The 26,224-nt window shown below is 38.3% G+C and overlaps 2 protein-coding genes across 6 annotated transcripts in view; one reads left to right on the forward strand and one right to left on the reverse strand.

Annotated features, from left to right (window-relative positions):
• Positions 1-26,224, reverse strand: part of IMMP2L (inner mitochondrial membrane peptidase subunit 2) — a 916,360-nt gene that overhangs the window by 420,314 nt on the left and 469,822 nt on the right. The gene's annotated exons all lie outside the window — the stretch shown is intronic.
• LRRN3 (leucine rich repeat neuronal 3) overlaps positions 21,963-26,224 on the forward strand; it is a 38,557-nt gene continuing 34,295 nt past the window's right edge. Inside the window, exon 1 of the mRNA XM_020908694.2 lies at positions 21,963-22,428. The gene's annotated coding sequence lies outside the window, so the exon portion shown is untranslated. The remainder of the gene's footprint in view (positions 22,429-26,224) is intronic.

Genomic DNA, 26,224 nt, shown 5'->3' on the forward strand with positions numbered 1-26,224 from the left:
GAGGTTCACTTTTAGGAGGCTCAAATTTTGGGGTTCCACCTACCCCTTGAGAGGTATTGATATCTTCTGTTAACTGTTGTTTGCTGAAATATAGGTCATCCTGAAATGCTTATTAATAATCATGTTACCAATTATATTGCAAAATTTGCCACTGAGGAAGATAATACTTATTTCCAATGGTCTGTGCACCAACCTTCTTTAATTATTAACCTTTGGCTTCTGCACAAGGAAAATAGAAAAATGCTGTTATTTGGCATACATTATTATATGTAAGGACATAAGCATTTTCTAGCCCAGCTTTGGCCTGTCCTTAGGACCCTGGATAATATCCAATCTCTGATAACCAGTCTCTCAAATGACAAGAATTTTTGTGCAGAAAACATTTCCTAGATTCTACCTAGTCACTTTGATTGTTGAACTATAGTCTCAATAAACAACAGAGCTGAAAGGGACCTCAGAGACAAACAGGTTTAATTCTCTCACTTTGGAGGTAAAGCACAGGGTACAAAAAGGTTGAATGTCCTACCAAAACTAATACAGTAAATTGAGGTCAGAGAGAGAGTTTAAGAAACCTGGTCTTTTGATTGCCTGACCTTTCATCTCTCCATCTACCATGATACCTATAAAAAAGTTCAGTCTCTCTCTTAGCTGATTACTACTTTAAATGTCTAAGAAAATTTATAGAATACTGACTTGCTTTTCATAAACACTTCATGTCCAATAATCTTTCAAAGCAAGGTTTTTTAACAAAGCTAAAAGAGCTTTATTTCTTAAGGTTCAGAGCAAAATTCAGTTAATCCTAGTCCCATGGAAAATACATGGTCCCATGAAGCATATCTTTAGCTCTCTCATTTTTGGACACAGTTCTGTCTAAATGCTTGCTCCTCTGCCAACTATCTAGAATTCTCTCAACAATACTTACACACTTTGGAAAGGGAAGTTGGCTCATGGATGTTTCATGCGTACAGACACTGCTGGGAATCAACATTCTAACGTTCTTGCTAATGAGCCTTGATTACAAAAGAAGAAGGTGACAGAGCCTTAAGTTTTCTTAAAAATACAATGTTTATTTCGCTTCCAGAAACATTTGAATGGTTATTTTTCCTTCCATTTCTGGTTCTGACCAAGACAGTAAGCACATATCAAATTTCAGTGTAACTCTGTAGTACTTTTCGCTATAATCAAAAAAATAGATGCTGAAAATCTTGAGAAAATTTACTCAGAGAATCTGTAAGAAAAAAGAAATCTGGAGGATTTCTGGGGCAAATACAAGTGACTGGTAACAATTCAATGGAAGGACCAAAATAAAAAAACAAATAGAATGGAAAGAAAGATCACAGGAAGTCAGGAAGTGAGACCATGGCTATAAGGCAATGTTTTCTAGAATTTTGATTCTAATAGGAGCAAAAAATTCTACTAGTTATATTTTTAAATAGCTTACTTTCAAACTGTTAAAAAAAATTATTGATATATATCATAAATCTCTACTTGTAGGGGCCAAATCTCATGATCAATATTTTGTTTTCATAACCCTCAAAATCACATGAGCATTAACACAGCTAGCCACTCCATTCTTCTTTGGGTTTCCCTAATACTGAGCTCTTTTGGCTTCCTTCTTGTCAGTTGTTCCTTCTCTTCCCTTAGCAACTTTCCACCTTTGGTTCACATTAAACGATAGAGGGCCTCAGGTCAGATCTCTGGATGTCTTTGTCTCTGTACACTCTTTCCCCAAGAGGTTTCATCTAAGGATATGCAGATGATTTCCAAATTTACCTCTTCAATTCTGCTCTCTCCTCTGGGCTCCAGGTTCACACATTCAAAATTGTGATGAAGATTATTATCTAGCTAAAAGATAACCCTAGTCTACCTCACTATTCTGGAATGCACAGAGAAAAAAACATATGAATACTTTGCTTTTATTTAGAGCCAATGAAATTGTTCTCCCCAGCCTTGTACCTACTGGCTATAAGAATATCAAAGGAACAAAATATGCTACCTTGTTCAAACTTGGTCTAGTCTGATAGTTTGAGAGAGCCTTCAGATAATATTTAATTTCACCCCAGGGGGAAAAAAGAACACTTCAAATATCCTGCCCTCATGACCCTGGAGGAGGGGTCCATCGGCTTTCACGATAATCCTTCTCATGTACTAGCTCCTCACTCCTCAAAGTGTGGTCTTTGTAGCAGCAGCACTGATGTCACCTGGGAGCTTGTTTGAGATGCACAGCCCCAGTCTCCACTCCAGCCCTACTGGATCGGGATCCTTAAGTGATTCACTCTGTTGATGTTCTGCGCTTCAATCAATGGTTACTACAATGTTTGTGAGATTGTGGTTGGTTAGTTTGGCTTGGTATTTTGATTTTCATCTCCATCACGTTGCTCAGAGCCTGGCAGTTCTGTGTAGCCCAATCCCCCTCAATCCAGGCTGCACTAGTGGCAAACTACAGAATGACTGGCTTGTCCTCCATACAGTGTGGAGCTCAGGTACCAGCCCAGCCTCTGTTGTGTGGGCTCCAGTCACCAGTCCACTGTCTCTTAACCCAGCTCCTGTGGCCCAGGAAAGTGAAACCTTTTGGCTGACTGAATGGTGTGGCCGGATTGTTCTGGCTCAGTGTAAGAGTGACAGGAGAGCAAACATGTGGTTCTTCATCAGAGATATTAGCAATGATTTTATTTGCTTAATGCATTCATCCATCTCTAGGAGGACATGTTGAAAGACATCTCTCCCATCACCTTACTCTCATCTCTCTCCCCTCTTTTCTTCTCACAAATCCTCAGACTGAGCCAGATAAAAAGCTTTAATTTTCCTTCCATGACATCTTATTTTTCTTCCTTCTGATTCTACAGAATAGTGGATAGTCTTTCTTCAACTTGGGGAAAATGACATGGGCTGAGAAACCTGAGCTCAGATGGAATCAGGAAAATCTTTTCTCAAAATGAAAGCCTAGCTTGTCATATTCATCTATAAATCCACACCTTAGAGCCTTTGTACTAATTGTTTCTTCTGCTCATTGCATAATTATTTATAGAAAGACAGAGATGAATATGGTACTGACTACTTTTTGGAATTCATTCTGTGAAAAATTTTAATCTTCCTTCAGGGAAGTGAATGAGTAGACTCTATGAGGGCAAAGTTTTTTTGTCTTTGTTTTCTGCCTTACATAGTCAAGCAAAATATGAAAGCATTTAAGCATTTTGTAACATTATGCTTCTATTTCCATTATACAGGCCAAACAGAGCTCTGGGGATGGGGCAACCTATTCTTCCTGCAGAATCTCACATCTCCCTTAATATCATCACCACCCGTCCACCACGACAGTGACACCACAATGTAGGAGGCTTGCATAAATCATCCTTTCCTATAGCCTTTACACACAATTAGTCAGCAGTCTTTGTCACGTGTAAATTTCAAACATCTCTGGAATCCTACCATCTCTCGCCACCTACTAAGCTATCATGGAAGTCAAGACTTAGCATCTGTTTAACCCCTTAACTCCTATTTTGCTCTAAGTGTCTGTGTAGTACTCATAAAAATGATAAATCCAGTAATATCTCTCCTCTAATAAAACCATTTAATGGCTGCCCATTACAATCCAAATCCAACTCGTTGACATGGTTTGTAAGGCCATGAATGATCTCATTTCAGCGCACCATTTGGGCATCTTGTTCTACCACTTTCTTTTTTTTCATTACACTTAGGTGCACTGGGCTTTTTCTGTCCCTAAGACACATTAGCATTCATGTCTTAGGACCTTTGCATGCACTGTTATTCTTCCTGAAGCACTGGGGCTTGATCCTTCTTCTAGCATTTAACAAATGTCACCTTCTCAGAGGGAATCACCTTTAAGAATGTATGTTAGATGTCCTTCTTTGTTATTCACCATGATATTATTGGGCTTAAACTTAAAAAATATATATATGGATACCAATCTCTGGAATCAACATGTTACATACTTGTATATTTATCATTGCCTGCTTATCATCTACCTTCTAAATCTCCCCAACAAATAAAATTTCTAAAATCAGTGACTTTATTTTTCACCTCTGTATTCCCAGCACCTAGAACAATACCTTGGTGTTCAAATATATTTCTTGAGTCAATAAATTAATGAATGCTAGCAAGGGTGTGGTAGGTAGGAGACTCACACATTGTGTGTGGTTTCAGAAAAGTGAGCTATAATACATGTCAGGAGTATTAGAATGACTAAAACCTGCAGTTGAAAAGCCACGTACAGCAATCCCATCCTATGACGTCTGTGTGTGTCTGTGCTCAGTTGCTCATTTGTGTCCGACTCCTTGTGACCCCACGGACTGCAGCGCGCCAAGATGCCCTGTCCATGGGGTTCTCTAGGCAAGAATACTAGAGTGGGTTGCCACTTCCTTCTCCCCTGTGATGTTTACCACAGCATTATTTACAATATAAAACAATGAAAAATTTAACAAATATCTAGCATCCAGGGAAGGGGTCATCTGTATGATATTAATATATGGGCATAAAATGATAAGGATTATTTTATTTTTATATAATTTTTATATAAAAGTTTTTCTATTTTTATACAGTTTTTAAAAATGGAATATTTTCTAATACATAAGAACAAAAATATGACCAAAAGTATGCCAAAGTATACACCTCCTTTGATGGCAAAGGGTTTTACCCTCTTCTTGATCCTTTCTAAATTTTCCAAATTTTCTAAAATAAACCTGAACTCTTTTGTTAATAAACAAGCTTAAACAAAGATATGTATTCAGTTAAATAATGTAAAAGGAGTAAAGAATCAATACAAGTTTCATTTGAGTTAAATATGGCATTAAGTTTTTTCTAAATTCACTCTTTCAAAAAACAACATTGTATGGATGGGTATTTACTTATACTTAAATTCACTATATTTTAATCACTCTCACAATGTTATCTGTCCTGATAAGGTAAGTTTTGACTTGGGTCTTAACACAATTTCCTAAATTATATATAAAATATTTCATGATTCAAAATGTATGGCTGAAGATGCATAGTAAAGACTATAACTTCCCTAAAAAAAAATTACAAAATGAGCTTCTAACTTTACCAAATCATAGATATTGTTAAAATCACTAGTACATAATTGTAAATTCTCCACTCTTATTCAAATTAAAATTTCTTTGATCTACTAACAAGTTTAAGTCTTCTAAAAAGAACTTTCTTCTCCAAATAAAATGATTCTTCGTATTAATTGAAATGTATGATTGTTACAACAGACTGCAAATATATTGCTGCAGGCAGAAACAGAATTATATTGAATACCTGATGATTTGCAGTACCTGGAGACATTTTGAGAATTCTCCCATTAAGAGAATGAAATACAAATGTAACTATGCAGGCTTGAAACAAAGCAAAGGCTGTGTGACAGATCTGATTCAATACTTCCAGTGAAATTCTATCACTCTTATATTCACAGAAGAAAATGTTTCAAAAAGGACTATGAGTGATTAAAGGGCCATGGAAAAATTAGACTTTATTAAGCTCAATGTTAAATCAAGTTAAACATTCGATGTTTCCATCACTTCACACTCAATTAGGCTAGGCTAAGAGTCATTTAAAACTGCTGAGTTTGCTGTATTTTTCTCATATCAGACAACTCAGTTCAGTTTCCTCTACTGGATGCTTACCATATGCCAGGCCTCATGCTGAATATCAAAAATAAGAAGACGCCTACATGCTGATCTCTGCCAAACTTTGAGGGGATAAACTATAAGGAACCTAGTGTATATTCATCTTGAAAACAAACTTCTAATAAGTCTAAGTATTAGAATTTTTCTTGTCAGTAGCCACAACAGCTAAAGTGCTAAACACACACTCCGAGTAAATACTCTATAGGCGCCTCAGATCAGAAACAGCGGCAGCTTCAGGCTGTTCATTTCAAAATGAATTGAATGCTCATAATCAGAATCAGCGAGGAGATTATTGATAGAATAAGTACTTATGTACTTTTACAAGAATAAGCTTTTTTTCAAATCTAGGGTCTTTTATGTAGTGTTGTCATGCAACTGAATTCTAGAAACAACTCAGTTTATTGGTATTTCTTAAACGTGGTCAAGCAGCAAACCTGCAAATGATATCTACTCTAAATACATGTTTAGTAAACATGCATGATCTGAGAAAAAAGAAAAGATCTTTAAAAAAAAAGACCTTTTAACAATGCTGTTGGCTTTTTGCATGATTAGTAAGCAAATAAACCTGTACATACCAATTTCTAGGTCTTGGACTTGTGAGCACCTCTTTGTCACACTGGTATTCCAAGGAGAGGCCTTACCAGCCTGTATCTACAATGCAAAATTACAACTTGAGGCTCCAAGTCCAATATCTCATTCAGCCACTGATTGTCATGCAGATATGTTATTTTACTGCTATGAGCATGAGCAAAACAGTAACATGCCAAGGAATCTATAAATATGTGTTAATTTCTGCATTTGTGGATTAGTTGATGTATTGATATACCTCTTGTTTGCTAAACAGCTTAAAGGAGCTGAAAATGAAGATAATAATGCCTCTCTTCCCTGTAGTAATGGGCTTCCTTGGTAGCTCAGTCAGTAAAGAATCTGCCTCAGTGCAGGAGACCCGGGTTCCATCCCTGGGTTGGGAAGATCCCCTGGAGAAGAAAATGGTAATCCACTGCAATATCCTTGCCTGGAAAAATTCCACGGACCCAGGAGCCTGGTGGGCTACAGTCCATGGGGTCTCAAAGAGTCGGGCATGACTGAGTGACTCTTTCTTTCCCTATAGTGATAGCTCTTGACTTTCTTTATGGGTTTAAAGGTGGCAACTTCTGATGAGGATGTCTGTACAGCACTTGACATACATTGAGAAAATCAATACCCTTTATCAAAGAATTGAGAATAGGATGATAAAGATTATACTGCAATCAAAGTCTCATAAATCCTACTTTCCAGGGTAAAGAAGAAAGAAGGCCATCTGATTTTTCAGCTGGAGCTAGTCTCTTTGCTTCTGGCGAAGCTAGAGGAGGGAGCAGGAGGACTTCTAGAATCAGTATTTTGTCACACAGACTCTGAATGGGAGGCTCATTAAAGAACACCAAGCATCAGTTTGCAGTAGCCATTCTGCATTTAGCAGTGGCAATTGGGAGGCTGCAAAGTCTGAGGTCTGACTCTGAACATGTGTTTGTTTATTGGCACAGAGATAGCACTACACCGTTTAGTTCCAAGGCACCACGGAGCAAATCTAGATTAATATGAGAATCCATATTTTGTCCTTCCTGTGCCAAATGTCACACTTCTGAGTGAGATCCTAACAAGAGCAGAGATTAAGAATAGGTCAGAAGAACATCTGCTTTGCTTATTTTGATTACGTGGGCAGGCAAAGGAATTTGCTTTTATGACACCAAAATAACTTGGAATACAGCAAACATAAATGCACCTTCTGTCTCATGGAATGTTATTACAGTATGATGCTTTGTGAATGCTTGGTGGCATTTTCAAGCATTTTTTGTCCCCCTCATTTCTTTCTCAGCTCCATAATGCAATCCCCACGGTATGAGCACTAGACTTCAAATGAGACATCTATTCAGAGCATGTTCAGACAAAACGAGTGGTTTCCTTAGTAATGGGAACTATGTGAAAGAGCTCGGCACAGCCCCTCTGGCCAGGATTCTCCCCGCCCTGCAGGCCACGCGTAGGCTCTCAGAGGGCACCATCTGGGGAGCACCCCCAAAGTCTAACACGGCTAAAACACTGAATGCTCATTCCATTTCTAATAAAACGCACCCTTCAGAGGAAGTGAAGGATGCAAGATGTGCTCATCCTGCTGCGGGTTAATATACTCACTTTTTTTCATTGTATCTACAAAATGGAAAGAAAGATAAGGGATTTCACAAAACAGACACATGTTATCCTTTCATCTGAATGTATTTTAAAACATTTTCTTACCCTAAAGCCTAAGCTTGTCTTATTATTTTTCTGTCTGTGCCTAAAGTCTGCGGCTTCTGATTTCCCAGTTTTCTGTGTAACAATCATCTTTGATCATGCTTTGAAATTCTATTGCTAGGAAAAAGTATAAATTTGGCCTTTTGATAGTCTCAAATATATTAAAAAAAAACAATAGTAGTTTTAAGATAGCAGTGTTGAACTTTTATGAAGGTGTTTCTATTTAATCATTTACTTATCCATTTTCAGACAGTAAAGAATCTGCCTGCAATGCAGGAGACCCAAGTTCAACCCTGGGTCAGGAAGATCTCCTGGAGAAGGGAATGACCATTCTCTCCAGTATTCTTGTCTGGAGAATTCCATGGACCTGGTGGGCTACAGTCCATGGGGTCACAAAGAGTTAGACACAACTGAGTGAATGATATTAACACTTTTCAGGACAACAGGACAATTAGGGAATAAAAGCTGGCTTCTCTAATAGAGTAATACAACTGTCATTCACCTCAAATATTGACTCAAAAAGGCAGGTGAATACAGACACTATCCTAAAGTAAAAACCAGCATAAAAAAAGGTTTTTTGTTTGTTTGTTTGTTTTTTAATTATCTGCATTGATATAAGGTTTACCTTTGAGGATAATTGTTTATAGTGTCACAATATGACAAAAACATCCAATTAGAAAGACAGGAATGTAGTCAAAGTGAGAAAAGTGAGGTAGAGCTAAATTACAGCTAGCATTCTCCTACGAATGTCGGTGTCAATTTTGTTATAAATAAGCAAACACAAGAAGCAAAAGCTGCTCTATAGAACACGCTAAGAAGAAGAGATGAGAGACTCGGAAGATATCTAGAGGGGAGAAAACACAGTTTTAAAAGTTTTGGCTTTGGACTTCAACTTGTATTACAACTTGTAATTTCCTCACAGCTTCTAGGATGGCAAAAGCTAACCAAGCTCTGTGAAACTCAAGTTTCCTCTTCTGTGAAAAGGGGCAGGTGTGTGAATGTCTCACAGTACTGAAAGAATAAGACTAAACATACGCACAGCAGACCACACTGCAGGGTCGTGCACACAGTTAACTCTCAACACAGGCTACCGATTATTTTCTAGGTACTTTATTTGAGCACATATCATTTCCACATGTGCAGAACAATGCATTTCAAATTCTGATCTATTTCACTGTCTTTTGTGGACAGTTCAAGGAAAACCATTTGTATTTCCCTAACCAATACCAATGGGTTTCCCTGGTGGCTCAGTGGTAAAGAATCTGCCTGCCAAGCAGGAGATAGAGGTTCAATTCCTGGGTCAGGAAGATACCCTGGAGAAGAAAACGGCAACCCACTCCAGTATTTTTGCTTGGGAAATGCCATAGACAGAGGAGTCTGGCAGGTTATAGTCCATGGAGTCGCAAAGAGTTGGACATGACTGAGCAAGTGTGCACAGCACAACAGTGAACAGTTGAATGTAGGACATAAGATAAAAGAAAATAAAAAATGCCTAGACTCCTTGAGGTAACTGCATATTTTAGTTGTAGTAACAACTAAAATAAATTAAAAAAAAAAAAAAAGAAGAAGAAAAGCCACTTTATAGAGACAAGCTTAAAAGGTCAGTTTTAGACATGGCGAGTAGGAGGTGCCTGGGCTCATACAATTAGAGATATTTATCACAGAGTCTGAGGAACATATCTAAAAAGATACAAAAAAGTAATTTTATTTCCAAAAGCAGTGGAGATGTACATTGGAGAATAATGAATATATAAAGAAGAGATTATATTTTCTAAGAGAGTGTATGAAGAAGAGTAGGCAAAAGAAGAAACCTGAGATAAATATTTAAAAGGCAGATACATCAACAGTGATAGCAAAACAAATGTGGAGGTAGCAGGAGCATGATTGGGAGACTTTGATGTACAAGGACCAAATTGGGAGGACACTGATGAGATTCCAAAGGGAAATTTCAGTAGCCTGGTTGGAACAGAACCTAGAAAAATATGAGCTGGAAAAGTAAGTAGAAAGTGATAATGAGGTAATACCAAATGTTGATAGCTCTCCTGAGAAATTTATATGATGAGGACAGATAAAGAATGATAGAATAGGACCAAAGTTTAAGAGGAATACTGTTATTATTGAGGAATAATTAAGCCTGCCTATGGATTTCATGGCAACATGTCAACTACAGGGTAGAATGGGGACAAAGGCTTCTAGAGACCAATTCCTGAGGATACATAAGTAGGTGAGTTTGAGGGGGAAAAAAGAGGGATATACTGAGAAAAAAAGCCTCATCCTTAAGACTACAAAAGAAAGATAATGATGAGTGTGGATAAAGAGTCATTCGTAGGTTGGGGGGCCATGAAATAAAGACAATTCACACCTACAGGCCTGAATTCAATGTGGCTAAAAGTGAGGGCATGTCCCTAGGAATACTCAGAGACTAACAAGGGATATAAAGAGAGCACTCAAGTTTGGTGCCATCTCTGAAGATAACTGGATAAGGAGCTGACTTAGGAGAAATATAAGGATGTGAGGGACCTGCTGAAGACCCAGAAGAAACCTGATACTCTGCACTTACTGTGATTTTCTCTAGGACCAAGTTACCTCATGGAGACAAGAGCAGAGAACAATCATGCCTTGTCCAGAAGTTCCGACTCAGCAGGTATGCTGGGAGACTATAGCAAGAGAGCCAAGGTGACTGAATAGTGAGTCGTTTAGATGACCAGTCTCAGCAGGTAGGAAAGGGAGAGAGATGAGAATGACTAAGAGAGAAACAGCCTCGGATGGATATACACACCTCAGTGTTCACCGCAGCACTATTTACAATAGCCAAACCATGGAAGTAACCTAAATGTCCACTGACAGATGAATGGATAAAGAAGACATGGTACATATATGTACAATGGAATATTACTCTACCATAAAAAGGAACGAAATAATGCCATTTGCAACAACCTGAAGATTGCCATACTAAGTGAAGTAAGTCAGAGAAAGACAAATATCATGATATTGCTTATTTGTGGAATCTTTCAAACAGTGATACAAATGAACTTATTTAAAAAATTGAAACTCAGACTTAGAGAATAAACTCATGGTTATGAGGGTGAAGGAAGAGAAAGAGGAATTGATTGGGAGTCTAGGAACAAAGAGAGAGAGAGCCAAAAAAAAAAAAAAAATCAAGAATAAGATTCAATTTCAGCTAAAGGAGAAAATAGAAGAGGCCCAGAAGACAGTTTAAAAGATGGGAAATCTGCTTACAAATGACAAATAAGAGAAGTAGCAAGAACTGGGAGGATTTATGTAGAATGAAACATATAGCAGCTAGATGCTGCTATGTGAGAGGGTGTCTTGATGTCTGATGTCTGTGGAAGAGAATACCAGGTGGAAAGAGGGGTAGAATGGGAAGAGGCTTGCCTGAAATAAGACTGAATCTGAGAGTGTGATTTGACCACAGACGGCAAAGTTTACAGAACTCTGATCTCAGTTAAAGGTTATTCATGATTCAGAGGAAGGGAAGACATGGTTAGGCCAAGCAGGGGCTCCTGGGCCCACACTGGCTGCTTCTTAACACTTCAAGACAGGATACGTGGTGGTCTTCAGGTCCTCAGCCACTGGCATGGTGGCTGCTGATGGCAAGAAGCTCAGCCTGACTGGCTATCCAACACTGCTGTGCTGAAGAAAAACATGAAGTGTGTGCACCATGGATGCCGCTCTAAGTTTCACTGGATGACCACGTGACACCCAGCATGGTGAGTGGTCCTAAACTCAAGCCTGGGAGTCAGACTGATGTGGATTCCAACCCTGGCTGAGTCATTCACAAGCCAGGCCACTGTAGGAGTGGGGTATAATCTGCCTCCTCTTTATCTGTAAAAGGAAGAAACTATCTGCTTACAAACCAACTCTATGATATCAAAGAGATGCTGTAAGGAAGTGCTTATTTAGGTCAGTATCAGGAACACAACACTCCAGAAATGATACCTAATATTATTAAGTCCTTATTGCTTACCTAATGGACATCTTTCTTTTCCCAGTGTTCTTCTCCTTGTCCCCTATCCTTTAATTTGAGCAGGGATGACAGAAAAGGGCTTTATCCAGGAATAAGCATTTGGCCTAAGTAGAGCTTCCCTCCAGATTTTTCAAACTGGAAGTAAGAGAAAGGGATAGTCTCTCTAGAGGTGAAATTGGGAGGTGAAGAATATGAGAGTTGCTGGTGCCCAAACTTTCAGACATTATAAAGAAAACTGGTCAGCAGTAAGTGAATAAACTCAACATTCCATGACAAGCAGACACAGGACAGAAAGAGAATCTCTTAGCATTTGTGAGTTCACCACCAACTTGTCTCTGAGGTCCAGTTTTCCCCCTTGCCCATATTGTTAGTGCATTTAAGACTATACCACCCTCACTATAACCCCACTTTTGCACTTGAGCTGGTCTAAACCCGAGCTAGTTTTAACCTAAGCTAGTTTAAATAGTGTTTGTCTCCCTGGCATTTAGTATGAACAACTATTTACAATTTTAAAATAGAAAAGATTGGCAGAGACCTTCTTGTGATTCCTTGAAGAATGCTCTATACACAACCAGAGGTCAACAAATGCCATTGGCAGACAGAACTCAAATTCTGTGAGGCAAAGCCTGCAAACTTATGCACCTGCATTTGACTGGATTTTAGCATTCTTATACTACTCAGAAATTCTTTTACCCTTCTAAGCTCCTAAATCAGAAACCAGCTGATAAACAGGCTGACTCCAAAGAGAGCCAGGCCTGAATAAAACATACAGAGTGATAGCTAGGACATGGAAGCAACCTAGATATCCATCAGTAAATGAACAGATAAAGAAGCTGTGGTATATATATGCAATGGAATATTGCTCAGCCATAAAAAGGAGTGAATTTGAATCAGTTGTACTGAGGTCGATGGATCTAGAGCCTGTTATAGAGAGTGAAGTAAGTCAGAAAGAGAAAAATTATCATATAGTAATGCATATGTATGCAATATAGAAAAATGGTGCTGATGAACCTATTTGTAGGGCAGCAACAGAGATAGAGACATGTAGAATGGACTTGTGGACCCAGAGGGGAAGGAGAGGGATGAACTGAGAGAGCATTGACATATATATATTACTATGTGTAAAATAGCTAGTGGTAAGCATCTGTGTAGCACAGGGAACTCAGCTTGGTGCTCTGTGATGATCTAGAGAGGTGAGATAGGGTGTGGGGGTGGGAAAGAGGCTCAAGAAGGAGGTGATACATGTACACTTAGAGTTGATTCATGTTGCTGTACAGCAGAAACTAACACAACATTGTAAAACAATTATCCTCCAATTAAAAATAGCAAACTAAAATAAATACATTTTAAAATGCAAAAACAAAATAGAGAGTTTTAAGAAATGAAGCAGTAACTGCCAAAAATAAATAAGTACTGAGTGCCTACTATCTGCTCAGAACTACCTTTACCTGACTATTTTATTAACTCATTTCTTAAAACATTCTAAAGACCAAAGATTAGAGCAGAAACCCTTGTCCCAAATAGTCCTAGTAGAATACAGTAGGGTAAGAAAGAGTCAAAAAGAATTTTAACATCTAAAACTGAGAATTCAGCAATGGCTTCAGTATAAGTAATGGCAACAAGAATCTCCCATGTTTTCTGCATCGTTGTTAGTTGTAGTAAGTGGTTCCATCCTTGAAAAGACTTTCCCTACACTACAAGGAAGGACTCTGTGAACACTCACTGAACACTCAGACAGCGAACATTAGCTCTGTGCCTCCTAGACTCCATCAACGAAGGAAGAGAACCAGATGAGAATGGTAACAGTCACCTTTGTTCTCCCATTTAGTAGATATCAAGCAAGAGAGACATAAAACATTCATGAAAATTTAAACAACTCTAACTTCTATGATGCAGTATATCTAGATGCCTAATATTTTACTGACAAATATGTTTGTTTTCTCTTGCTCAGAAATCACTGCCTTGATCTCTTGCTTAAACATAAACTTATACCTTTCATTAGTCCCTTTTACAAAAGAAAGGTAAGAAAACACCAACAGATTTTACCTAAGAATATCGTACAAAATGTTATCTCATGCCAACTTGGTTCTTAATTTGTGCCTAGAATTTTTATGAACTTACCTGCCATTTGGTTCTTGGAGTTTAATTTCTGCCTAGAACTTACATGAATCTTAGTGGCTATTTGACCCCAACTGTGTTTAATATGTACTAACTAATCAAAGAAAATCAAAAGAGGAAGTTGCCACCACCACCAACACCAACAACAAAAAAGAGCAAGATGCAGTCAAGCCAAAAGATGCACTTTATTCTTCCATAAATAAGAGCTCTTTTATGAATAACCTCAAGTGTAACTGAAGTCACTGATCTGACAAAATTGATCCCTTTGAGGGGCAGGCTTTGTTTAACTAAAAAATTCTCTGATTTTACTCAAATGCTTAGGACAAAACCAGCACACAGGAGAGAGTAGTCAGTTACTCCATCAGTCACTCAATAGGATTTAATTAATCAAACATTGATTTTTAATATGTAAATGCACTTTTGAATTTAGAAAGCAAATAAGACATATTTTCTACCTTCAAGTTGCTTACTGTCAAGGTTTCGGAAAAATTAAACTGTAAAAGATAACATGTATTGGAATAAGAGAAATACAACAATAAAAACTAAATTTAAGCTATGATAAAATAAGGAGACACTTATCTCATTGAGATGGAGGTGGAGGTTCTTTAAAAGACAGGGGTTTTGAGCAGAACCCTTGTAGAACTGATTAAGAAGAAATAAACTGCAAAGAATCCAACACACAAGATACTTTCAGGAAATGATGAGGCACTTGATGTAGCTGAGGGATAGAATGTGAACAGGAAGAGAGACAATGACTGGACAGAATATGGGAAACAGAGTTAATGCATCGCAGTGATCACAAATATCAGCCTTAGAGTCTGACAGACTTTGGTTCAATCGCTGATGCTCCTAATAAGCAACTATTGTGAGTTTCTGCACACTCAGCTCTCAGTTTTCTGATTTGTAAAATGAGAGTATTAGCTACCTGGTATTCTAATAGGGAGGACTGAAAGAGACAATTCATGAAAAACTCTTAACAGTCAACTTGGCACAGTTGCTGTGTATGCTGTGTGTGCTCAGTCACGTCTGACTTTGCAATCCCACCAACCGCAGCCTGCCAGGCTCCTCTGTCCATGGAAAATCATGGGATTTCCCAGGCAAGGATACTGGAATATGTTGCCATTTCCTCCTCCAGGGGATCTTCTGGACACAGAGATCAAACCCACGTCTCTTGCATCTCCTGCATTGGCAGGTGGATTCTTTCCAACTGCACCACCTGGGAAGCCCTCACGGAAAAGAACTCAATAAATGGCATCTACCATTATTGTCATTGTGTTGCTATTTAAATTACTATATCATAGATAGAATTGATTACCAAGTTAAGAAGGTTAGATATTTCACTAAACAAAACAGCTTCAGATATAGAAGTAAAATTTCACCCCAAAAGAACTTCCTATCTTTTTTTCAAAGAATAGCTATTATTTCTGATTGTAAAAACAAAATATTGACTTAGAAAGTCTGAGAAGCAAAGAAGGAAATAAAAATCACTCATTATCATGTGGGAAAAAAAGGAAATCTCCTAACACTGTCGGTAGGGATCTAAACTGGTACAGCCACTAAGGAGAACAGTATGAAGGTTCCTTAAAAGCTAAAAATAGAGTTACCATATGATCCAGCAAGCCCACTCCTGGGCATAGATCGAGAAAAGATGAAAACTCTAATACAAAAAGTTACATGAACCACCATGTAAATAGAAGTGATATTTACAAGAGCCAACACATGGAAACATCCTAAATGCCCATCAGCAGATGAATGGATAAAGAAGATGCAATGTGTATATATATATATATATATATATATATATATATATATATATATGTACAATGAAATATTCAGCCATAACAGAATGAAATAATGTTGTTTGTAACAACATGGATAGACGGAGCAAAAGATCATTATACTTAGTGAGACAGAGTCAAATATCATATGATATCATGTAAATGTGGAATCTTAAAAAGATAATATAAATGAATATATTTACAAAACAGAAATAGTCCTACCAACATAGAAAACAAACATATGGTTATTAAAGGCAGGGGTGAGGAGAGATAAATTAGGAATTTGGGATTCACAGATATACATTTCTATAAGTAAAATAAACTACAAGGGCCTACTGTATAGCACAAGGAACTATAGTCAATATCTTGTAATATTATATAATGGAAAACAATCTGAAAAAGAACACACACACACACACATGACTGAACCACTTCACTTTGCTGCACACCTGAAACTAACACAATATTTTAAATCAACTATGCTTCGGTTTTTAAAAAATGATGCCATATACAGGTCAGCACTTAGTCAAAAACAAAAACCAACCATTATCCCATCAAAAATAACTACTATTTAGAATCTTTTTTTTTTTGATAAATTTCTTTTCAGGTATTTCTGTGCAACCTGAAAACCACCTATCAGGCTACTTACCTATTTACCTGCTATATATTTTCTAAAAAGTGTATTTTATTCTCTCACTATTTTTCACATGTCTAGAGAAGAAGTTAAAGTCAATCCCCTGAAAGCAAAGAATAAAGGAATGAGCAAGCTCCTCTCGTTTCATCTTATTTCTAACTTAAGAGCAAATTTGCTATCAGAATCAGAGGAGGAAGGACAAGCCACTGAAGATCTCGGCTCAGTGTCAGCACCTCTTCATCAATGGCCATTCACGTGTATTTAACACATCACTTCATCTTTCCAACCAGGTGCTACATCTCTTCAGTGCTATATTTCTCAAACTGTGCCAGCAATACAATATTCTGTCATTAACACCGAACAACAGCAACTATATAAAAACATCCTCTGTCTAGTGCAGAAAATGTATTCCCTTTTAAAAACAGTATTTCTATTTTTAGCATCCCTTGTTGCTAACTACATTTAATTGTTGACTCAGTCATCAATCAAGCATTCATTTATTTTGCAAATGAATACCAAGTACCCTGTGCAGTAAAAAGAGCCTTGACTCTTTAGGCAGACCAAACTGAGTTCAAATTTTAGCTCCATTATTTAATAGTTTGGGGACACCAGGCAAGTAACCTAACTTCTTCAAGCCAATGTTTCTACACTATCAAATGAGGACAAAAATATCTTGAGATATTGTGAAGATTAAGTAACTCTTAAAATTTAAATACTATGAAAGAACAATTTTTACATGTTATGGATACTAAAGTTGAATAAGATATAGGCCATCTCTCCAGGAGAATCTTATAAACTGTAAAGGGAAATTACACAAACAATTATAATGTATTTTTAAAAAGTGATGTGATAGGAGGGATAACGAATGCTGCTGCCTGCTGCTGCTGCCAAGGCACTTCAGTCGTGTCTGACTCTGTGTGATCCCATAGACGGCAGCCCACCAGGCTCTACCGTCCCCAGGATTCTCCAGGCAAGAACACTGGAGTCGGTTGCCATTGCCTTCTCCAAATAATGAATGCTGCTGCTAAGTCACTTCAGTCGTGTCCGACTCTGTGTGATCCCACAGACTGCAGCCCACCAGGCTCCCCCGTCAATGAATGCTAGAATGGGTCAAATGAGAGATCATATCTTGTTAGAGGGTCAGAGAAGATTCCATGGGGGAAGCAGCATTTGAACTGAACTAACTTATTTCTGATAAGTGAAAGGCAGGGACTTAGAATGGAACAAGTGAAAGGCAGGGACTTAGAATAGAAGGTAGAAAGGGCACAGTGGAACAAATAATGATGACTCTGACAATGATAATACTGACAGTAATGGTGATTTCAAACATTCATTTAGACTTACTATGTTCCAGATACTATGTTCCAGTTACTAGGTTCTAAGCTTTTATATACATTAACTACTTTAATTCTCAAAACAATCCTAGGAGGAAACTGAGACACAGAGATGCTAAATTTATGCTCAAGGTCACAAACCTAGAAAGTGGCAAAGTAAGCATTCCAACCCAGGTTGTCTGTCTCCAGAAGCTGTGTCATGATTCACTACGTAAATTACTTCTCTAACAAAAGCTCATAGACAAACCCTGTCTAGGATTCCACGAAATAGCAATAAACCTTCACAAATGAGTAACTTAAATTCAACCATTAAATCAACAAATAAATATTTATTGCACCCATATATTTTCTTATTTGATGATATAGGCAGAACTCTGTCAACATAATTTAAGGGCTATAATTATTCATTTATGTTTAAAAATCATTTCAATACATGTTCATTAGAACTAAGTACTCATTCAGGAAACCCTGCATACATTTATTCTGAGGTAGCTGACATGCATATGCAAGTAATATACTGTATTTGCAATGGATTCTAAAGTGGGGGGCAAAACAAAATAAGAAAAAAAAAGAAAAGAAGAAAAAGCAGAAAATCAATCAATCATTCAGTAGATGAGAGGGTCTGGAATCAAGATTGCCAGGAGAAATATCAATAACCTCAGATACACAGATAACACCACCCTTATGGCAGAAAGCGAAGAAGAACTAAAGACCCTCTTAATGAAAGTGAAAGAGGAGAGAGAAAAAGTTGGCTTAAAGCTCAACATTCAGAAAACAAAGATCATGGCATCCGATCCCATCACTTCATGGCAAATAGATGGGGAAACAGTGACAGACTTTATTTTCTTGGACTCCAAAATTAATGCAGATGGTAACTGCAGCCATGAAATTAAAAGACTCTTACTCCTTGGAAGGAAAGTTATGACCAACCTAGACAGCATATTAAAAAGCAGAGACCTTACTTTGCTAGCAAAGGTCCGTCTAGTCAAGGCTATGGTTTTTCCAGTAGTCACGTATGGATATGAGAGTTGGACTATAAAGAAAGCTGAGCGCCAAAGAATTGATGCTTTTTAACTGTGGTGTTGGAGAAGACTCTTGAGAGTCCCTTGGACAGGAAGGAGATCCAAGCAGTACATCCTAAAGGAGATCAGTCCTGGATGATCATTGGAAGGACTGATGTTGAAGCTGAAACTCCAATACTTTGGCCACCTGCTGTGAAGAGCTGACTCATTTGAAAAGACCCTGATGCTGGGAAAGATTGAAAGTGGGAGAAGGGGATGACAGAGGATGAGATGGTTGGATGGCATCACTGACTCAATGGACATGAGTTTGAGTAAATTCCGGGAGCTGGTGATGGACAGGAAGGCCTGGTGTGCTGCAGTCCATGGGGAAATAAAGAGTCGGACGCGACTGAGCAACTGAACTGAACTGAGAGAGTGACGTAACAGAAAAATCCTGAAAGACCTGAGGAGTTCTAGTCTTGCTCTCTCTAACCAGCTGTGTATACATATTAAGTCTCTTAAACTTTAGGACTCAAAGCATTTGAGCTTAAAGGTTTTATGTTTCTCATCTGATGACCATTCACAATCCTGCTAATTCAAAAGCCCTGAAATCTTCATCCTGTCACAATTTAAAGTCTTCACATGGTACTGTATTACATAGATGTGATAATTAAATAATTTAATGTGTCTTTTCTGGGACCTCTCATTACTAATAAATGATTGATGCGGTGGAAAAGTATATCTTCTAAAACACACACTGCTTCTACTCAGCAGCTGTTCTTGTAGCAAAAAGGAAACTACAGCCAAGAAACAAAATCCTCATTCTTTTCATCCAGTTACCTTCTCTCACACTGAAACCTCATTTCTAATGTCCCATGACATCTTTTGAACTTATCGTGTACCCACATAAAAAGGACAACTGCAAGAAAAGCCATCTCATCTCCCAAATGTCAAAAAATAATCAAAGGAAGTCAAACAACTTCCTGTGATAGAGCATTAAGTGTCATTTAAATATTCCACTCTTGCTAAATTAAAGCTTGATTTTTTTATATCTGAAGGAGACTAAAATTTATAATACTTACAACTGTTGGTTTTATTTATAAACCATGAAAGTAGTTTAATCATCTATCTGCTTGATTATCACTACTCACTCTCATTATGGGAGGCCATTATACTTGGTTTGATTATTGGATTTGTCTATTATATTGTCAACACCAACAAACCAAAATGAAATGCTTAAGGAACTAATGGTATAAAACTCAAATTCCTTTTTCAAGTAATTAACACAATTTTAATATGAGTTTTCCATGCTGCTGCTAAGTCGCTTCAGTCATGTCTGACTCTCTGTGATCCCATAGACGGCAGCCCACCGGGCTCCCCCGTCCCTGGGATTCTCCAGGCAAGAACACTGGAGTGGGTTGCCATTTCCTTCTCCAATGCATGAAAGTGAAAAGTGAAAGTGAAGTCACTCAGTTGTGTCCAACTCTTAGCGACCCCATGGACTGCAGCCTACCAGGTTCCTCCATCCATGGGATTTTCCAGGCAAGAGTTCTGGAGTAGGGTGCCATTGCCTTCTCTGAAGTTTTCCATAGCTGAAAATAAAAATCTGCCAGTGGTGAAATTATTTTGAATAGGCAAGAATCTGGAGCTGGAGAGAGCAGAACTGGGGGGAGTTACTATTATCACAAGTACATTAAATTAAGTATAGACACAGTGTATCACAATATCCCCAACACTGGACTACAAATTTCTAACATTTACAGAGGAAGTGCTAGAGTGCCTAGTGTAAAGAATAAAATCTGCAGTAACATTCTGAAATAAGCACTATTAGGTTAATGGAGAAGCTACTTTTGTCTTGAACTTAGTTTTATTTAAAAGGTTAAGAATTATTTGAATACATTTTGTTAAAAGAAAAAAAAATAAAGCATTTGGAAACATTTTAAAGAAAACCACAGAGCGAAAATATTTAGTAGTTAGAAACAAAGTTGGTATTATGATTATAATAAACTGTTGGTCTATGTCATTTCAATAAATACTTAAGGAATAATTAGATGTGAGGCTTCCCCCCACCCCCATCCCCAGTAAATCCAGTAACATGAAAATGCCATTTCTTTTTACTCCACTAGAGGGTAGTCTCTCAAAACTAGGGTTGGAGTCATGAATCTAACCTGTTTTTGACCTGTTGCTAAATTAATCCTCATGTATCCGGGTTTTCAACAAAATGTTTCTCTAGTATGCTAATTAAGGTTTTAATCATGCATTTTAAAAAACTGCCATCTATTTGCTCATAGGTGTCCTTGCAGAAATATACACTGTTATGCTTTGCCGTGTTTCTTTTCTAAATTTCAGATAATTCAATGTTTCACATATGTGTACAGAGTATGTTTTTCTGGTAAATATAAGTTCAGAGTTAGCATGTCTAAGAACAAAGAGAAATCATTTTCTTGAGGATTTAAGTTTATTTCAGGAGAAATGCTTTCCCAGAATAGTAAAACATACACCCTAAACACACATACACTCCCACACATCCCTCCCGGGTCACACACACAAACACCATGGCACATGTACTCATTCACATGTGGCTGGCAAATTAACTTCATCACATAGGAGAAGTGACTGAATGTTAACTGGAAACATATATACCCCCTTAATATGCCAATGTACTGAAATATAGAGAAGCAAATGTGTGTGTTACTTTACAAAAACAAAAAAACTGGTCATTCTAGGTGAGAAAAACTATTGCCTAAAAAAAAAAAAAATTATTGAACAGCAAACGCATATCCTAAATTAAGTAGGACATACAGAAAACCAAATGCCACTCAAAACAGTTTCAAGCTGTTCTTAAATTATACTGCCTTGGTGAACTTCTCAGAGGAGTCGTTGGAGGCTCTGCATCTCTCCCAGGCGCTTTTAATATTTGGGAAATCCTTGTTAGTAATGTGTCCTGCTGTTTTCAGAGAGAAAACACAGTGTCTGAGCGACTGAGAACCCAAAAATGAGAAAACTAGTCAAAAATTCCTCCCCCTCCAAAAAAGGAAGGAAAGAAGGAAGAAAGGAAGGAAGGAAGGAAAGGAGGGAGGGAGAGAATGATACCTAAGAAAACAAGCAAGCCTGTTTCATTTATTTGTATCCTAAGCAGCAGTGTCATAGGACAGACAGGTTGTTTCAGCCAACCAGACGCGAGCAGCTGCGAGGGCTACGTCTTGGCAGTCCGAAGCGATTGGCTCCTCTCTGGGGAGTGGAGGGTGTTCAGTTATTAATGACCGCTGAGCAGGCAGCACCATGTCAGTGTGACAACTGATCGGGCGAACGACGCACCACTAACCACCATGGAAACCAGGAGAAATAAAGCCAGCTCCCAGGATCTCTCGTCACTGGATTGAAAGGCTCAGCCTGCCGCTGACTGAGAGAAAGAGTTCGGGGAAAAAGAAGCAATCCTTGTTGTAGCCTCCCGCCTTCGTTTATATTTTAGAATACAGAGATAAGCTCGCTTGCTTGTGTGAATACCTATAGTACACGTTTGTGTATACTTTGATACACACGTATGCACCAATTTCCACCCGGGCAAGAACACAACCATGTGATTACTGCAACTAAGGAATTGAGGAATCCAGCACGCAGGGACACGGAAGGGGGTGTAGCATCGAAACCGCTTTTGCAGGGTAAGTTTGAAATATACATTTCTATTTAAATATGCTCTCTTTCCAGTTCAGTTGATGCTCTTTTTTTTTTTTTTTTAAACGCGTAAATTCTCTTTTGATGTTCTCTTCTTGTGTGAATTCCGAGAGCAGTTTTCTTTCCATTTCACTTTTGAGAGGAAATTCAAATGCAAAAGCCCTCGGGCTCTGTGTATGCTTTGCTGTGTTTGTGGGATTCTCCAGCATGAATTTTACGAGCTTGAACGCCCATCAGAGGATGTGAGTGGGAGAGAAAAAGCAGTGCTGGGGGTTGGAGGGAGTAGAGAAGGGGGGGAGAGAGAGAGAGAGAGAGAGAGAGAGAGAGAGAGAGAGAGAGAGAGAGAAGGGGATAGCAAGAGAGAAGACCAGAGGAGAAAAGGAGAGGAAGAGAGGGGCTAGGGGATTTTTGCTTTTTCTTCACATTATTTGCAATGAAAAGCAGATCACAAATCCTTCTGCGTTGTGAAACCAACCCCAGAGATGGGGCATTTTTCTCCCTTTTTCACCTAGTGATTGGAGATAAAGGCAAATGCTGCTGCTAAGTCAAGAGTAAAACCACCAAGTAGAGTGGCGAAAAGAGCATATCACAAACAGTTATTGAATTTCTGCCAGGCTACATCTTACGGATTGGAGTAAATGACTTCCCTTTAATAACATCCCCTCACTGGTCGGAAGGGACAGTGCAAATGTCTGATTGCTAATGCAGCTGCCACTGACACATTCTAGGTAAAAGGATCCCATGAACCAGAAGAGTTCTCATCTTCTTTGGTAATTAACAGGATCGCAGCAGGGTGGCTTTAAAGTACATCTCCTATTTGAGAAGATTGTTTGTTCAAACCAACTGCTATGTTCCCTTTGCTCTTACTCAGCTAGCAGGCTTAATTCACCTCTAATTTATTCATTTTTAACAATATGTCCTTGTTTCCGTGCCTCTAATTTTCGTGAAAGCAAGCTATGAGAATGAGTTGAAGCTTCTTCATTTAGTGAAAAGGGGATAATGTGAAAACAACAAAAAAGGGAGAAATAAGGATTCGCAAAACCTACCCAGAACATACTGTGCCCTCACACTACAAATACTGCTTACACCCTGTATTTCTCTTTAGTTTCAGAAGCAATGCCTTTGAGACAGAATTACTCTCAGTAAACTATGAGCATCTATGCAGGGATGATTCATGGAATATAGTGTGGGTTAATTTATACTTCCAGTCATGTAAAAGGAAGCCAGCTACTTAGAACATGAGTATGTTCATGGAAACACTCACTACCCTCCTTAAGGGATCCTGTAAAGACAGTAAAAGAAACCAAGTATTTACATTTTATCTTCAGGAGCTCTCTCCTTCCTTCTTCTAGTTCAGCTAACCAAATAGTTAATGGAGACTGCTTCTTTTGAACTGCAGGTTATTTTTTTCTACCACTGTGATTTCAGAGTTATTATTGGTTTCTAGTTTATAATAAGAGCCGAAAGCAAGAGACAATAACCAGTCACTTAGATCCTGCCACTTTCCCATAAATGTGTCAAAAAATGAGTCACTTTACAATATGTAATGTAAGAAGTCAATTAATTCCAGTGACCTTTGTAAATGATGACAATAAAGCAGCTCTGACAACATGCCACGGGCTTCGATTTTCCCTCTGTAAAATGAACAAGTTTAAGAAGAGGTTTCCTGCTCAGAGTGAAAAATGAAAGATGCTGAAGAATTAGCTTGAAATATCGGCAGGCTTGCTTGCTCTGCCTCAAATGCCACACGCAATCTATAGAAAAACAAAATGATTTATTACAAAGAGGAAAAGGTGTAGCATTTGCTTTTCTGCTATTCACTAGGAGTGTGTCTTCTGCCACAGAACAGATCTGATATTTTCGAGGCACCTCCTAAGTTCCTAGCCAAGAGAGAAGCCTGAAGCTGACATTCAACCTCCAGATTTCAAACTCCTGTGTAGTGTAGCATTGCAGTATTGATTTCAGTTTTTCTCAGACCTTTTCTGGGGAAACTTTCCATACCAAACACACACATTCTTAAATCCTACCCAACCTCTTTTAAAATTACAATCAATGACACCTAAGAACAGTGGATTCACTCTTTAACCTTGGTAAAGCTCACATACATATCTTGTGGATTACGGAGATCAATAATGTGCCCACTTGAGTCTGAGAGATACAATCACTCCAGGCCCCCAGGGTTGTCACTCAGTGTGTGCCAGGGAGTTTAGTGATCTGATTGGCATCTACCAATGCCAATTGATGGACATATCAGCACGCCTGGAAGACTAAGCCACAGTCTCCCCACATCATGTAGCTATACCAAAAATAATAGCTTTCTGGCAAGACAAGCATCAAAGGACCATCTTTTCAGAGTATTGCTTGTCACAGGCAACACGCTGAGTTAGAATGCTGATGAGTAGTTGGAATTTTTATCTTTGGTTGTTGTTACTGCTGTTAATGGCTTAAAACATCATGCTATCAGTTTTTTAAGCCAGCAATTTATGAACCTATGAAAACCATAATCAACTTATAATTCACTAACTGTATTTGATTATTTTTGTTCTTTTTTACACCTGCTCTCTCTCTTTTTTTTTTTGGTCATAAAATAGGTTTGATATTTTACTTTCTTCCCCTCCTCTCTGAATTTTTCCTGGTGCAAATTGCCTTTGTAAAGTGACATTGTGATGTTTACTACAAAATAATTATGTTGAAGAGAAAGGTTTGTAATCTGAGTTACAAACTAACACTTATGTAAATTAAATAGTATTACTTAATTAGCAGCCCTTGAAGATGGTCACAGATGAGATATTTGTTGGGGAATCTGAAGGAGATCATTTAAACGGAAGCTAGTTGCATGCTAAAAAATGAGTCCCTACTTCTAGCTTCAGTGAAGATGCCCCCAAAGAATAATTTAAAATATTGTTGCTCCAGCCAATCTGGATAAACACTGGACACATCTCCAGCCATCTAAATGGGCCATGGAGACCTGGATGTGAAGGTTTAACCACTTAGGTGTCACTCCTTGGTCCCATGCAACTGAATAAAGCAGGTAAACATGAGGCAACAGATCAGCATCTTATCTGCACTGCCAAAGATAAAACTCTTTGATGCTGGCTACGCAACCAGCACTTAGGAAAGCTTCCCATTGTAGCAACTGAACACAGGTCCCGCGCAGAGCGCAGTGAACACCTCCCTGCCTCTCTCCTGATGAACTGATGTCTGGTTGGACACCTAGCAAGTAGAATGTGACAGCAATTGTTCCCTTAGCCACAAACTAAAAGGCAATCAAACTTCACATAAAGAAAGTAGGTGGTGCCAGAGGATAAAAGAAGTAACAGGGAGAAATACAAATGTTTTACGTTGATGAGAGGAGTAGAACTAAATCTCGGCAGATGCTGTTTAGAAATTGTTAAGACTGGGAAGCAGAGGTGCCAAATGCTCATCTCAAACTTTGTGAAGAAATGCAGTGCCCACTGGGCTATCTATTATTATATATTTGCATAATTGTCATATTTGCATTTAACTGAGGGCTATTTTTTAAGGTGCCATTCATAAAAGTACATTACACAACCTCGGTGTGGGGAAATGAAGATGGTGAAGAGGTTTTCATGTAATAATAGTACAACCTTCGGTAAAGGCTCTGATATGCTCACTTCACTGGTGAAGAAACTGGAGCCCAAAGGGTTTAACATCTTTACCCCAACACACTCAGCTCTTTATGGCGGTCTAGGGCAGAAGCCCTACAGTGACCCCTCCAACAGTCTGCTAAAGGTCTGCCTATCCCCTCTTCTGAAGATAATA

The sequence above is a fragment of the Odocoileus virginianus genome, chromosome 1 (genome assembly GCF_023699985.2).
Source record: "Odocoileus virginianus isolate 20LAN1187 ecotype Illinois chromosome 1, Ovbor_1.2, whole genome shotgun sequence".
NCBI lineage: Eukaryota > Metazoa > Chordata > Mammalia > Artiodactyla > Cervidae > Odocoileus > Odocoileus virginianus.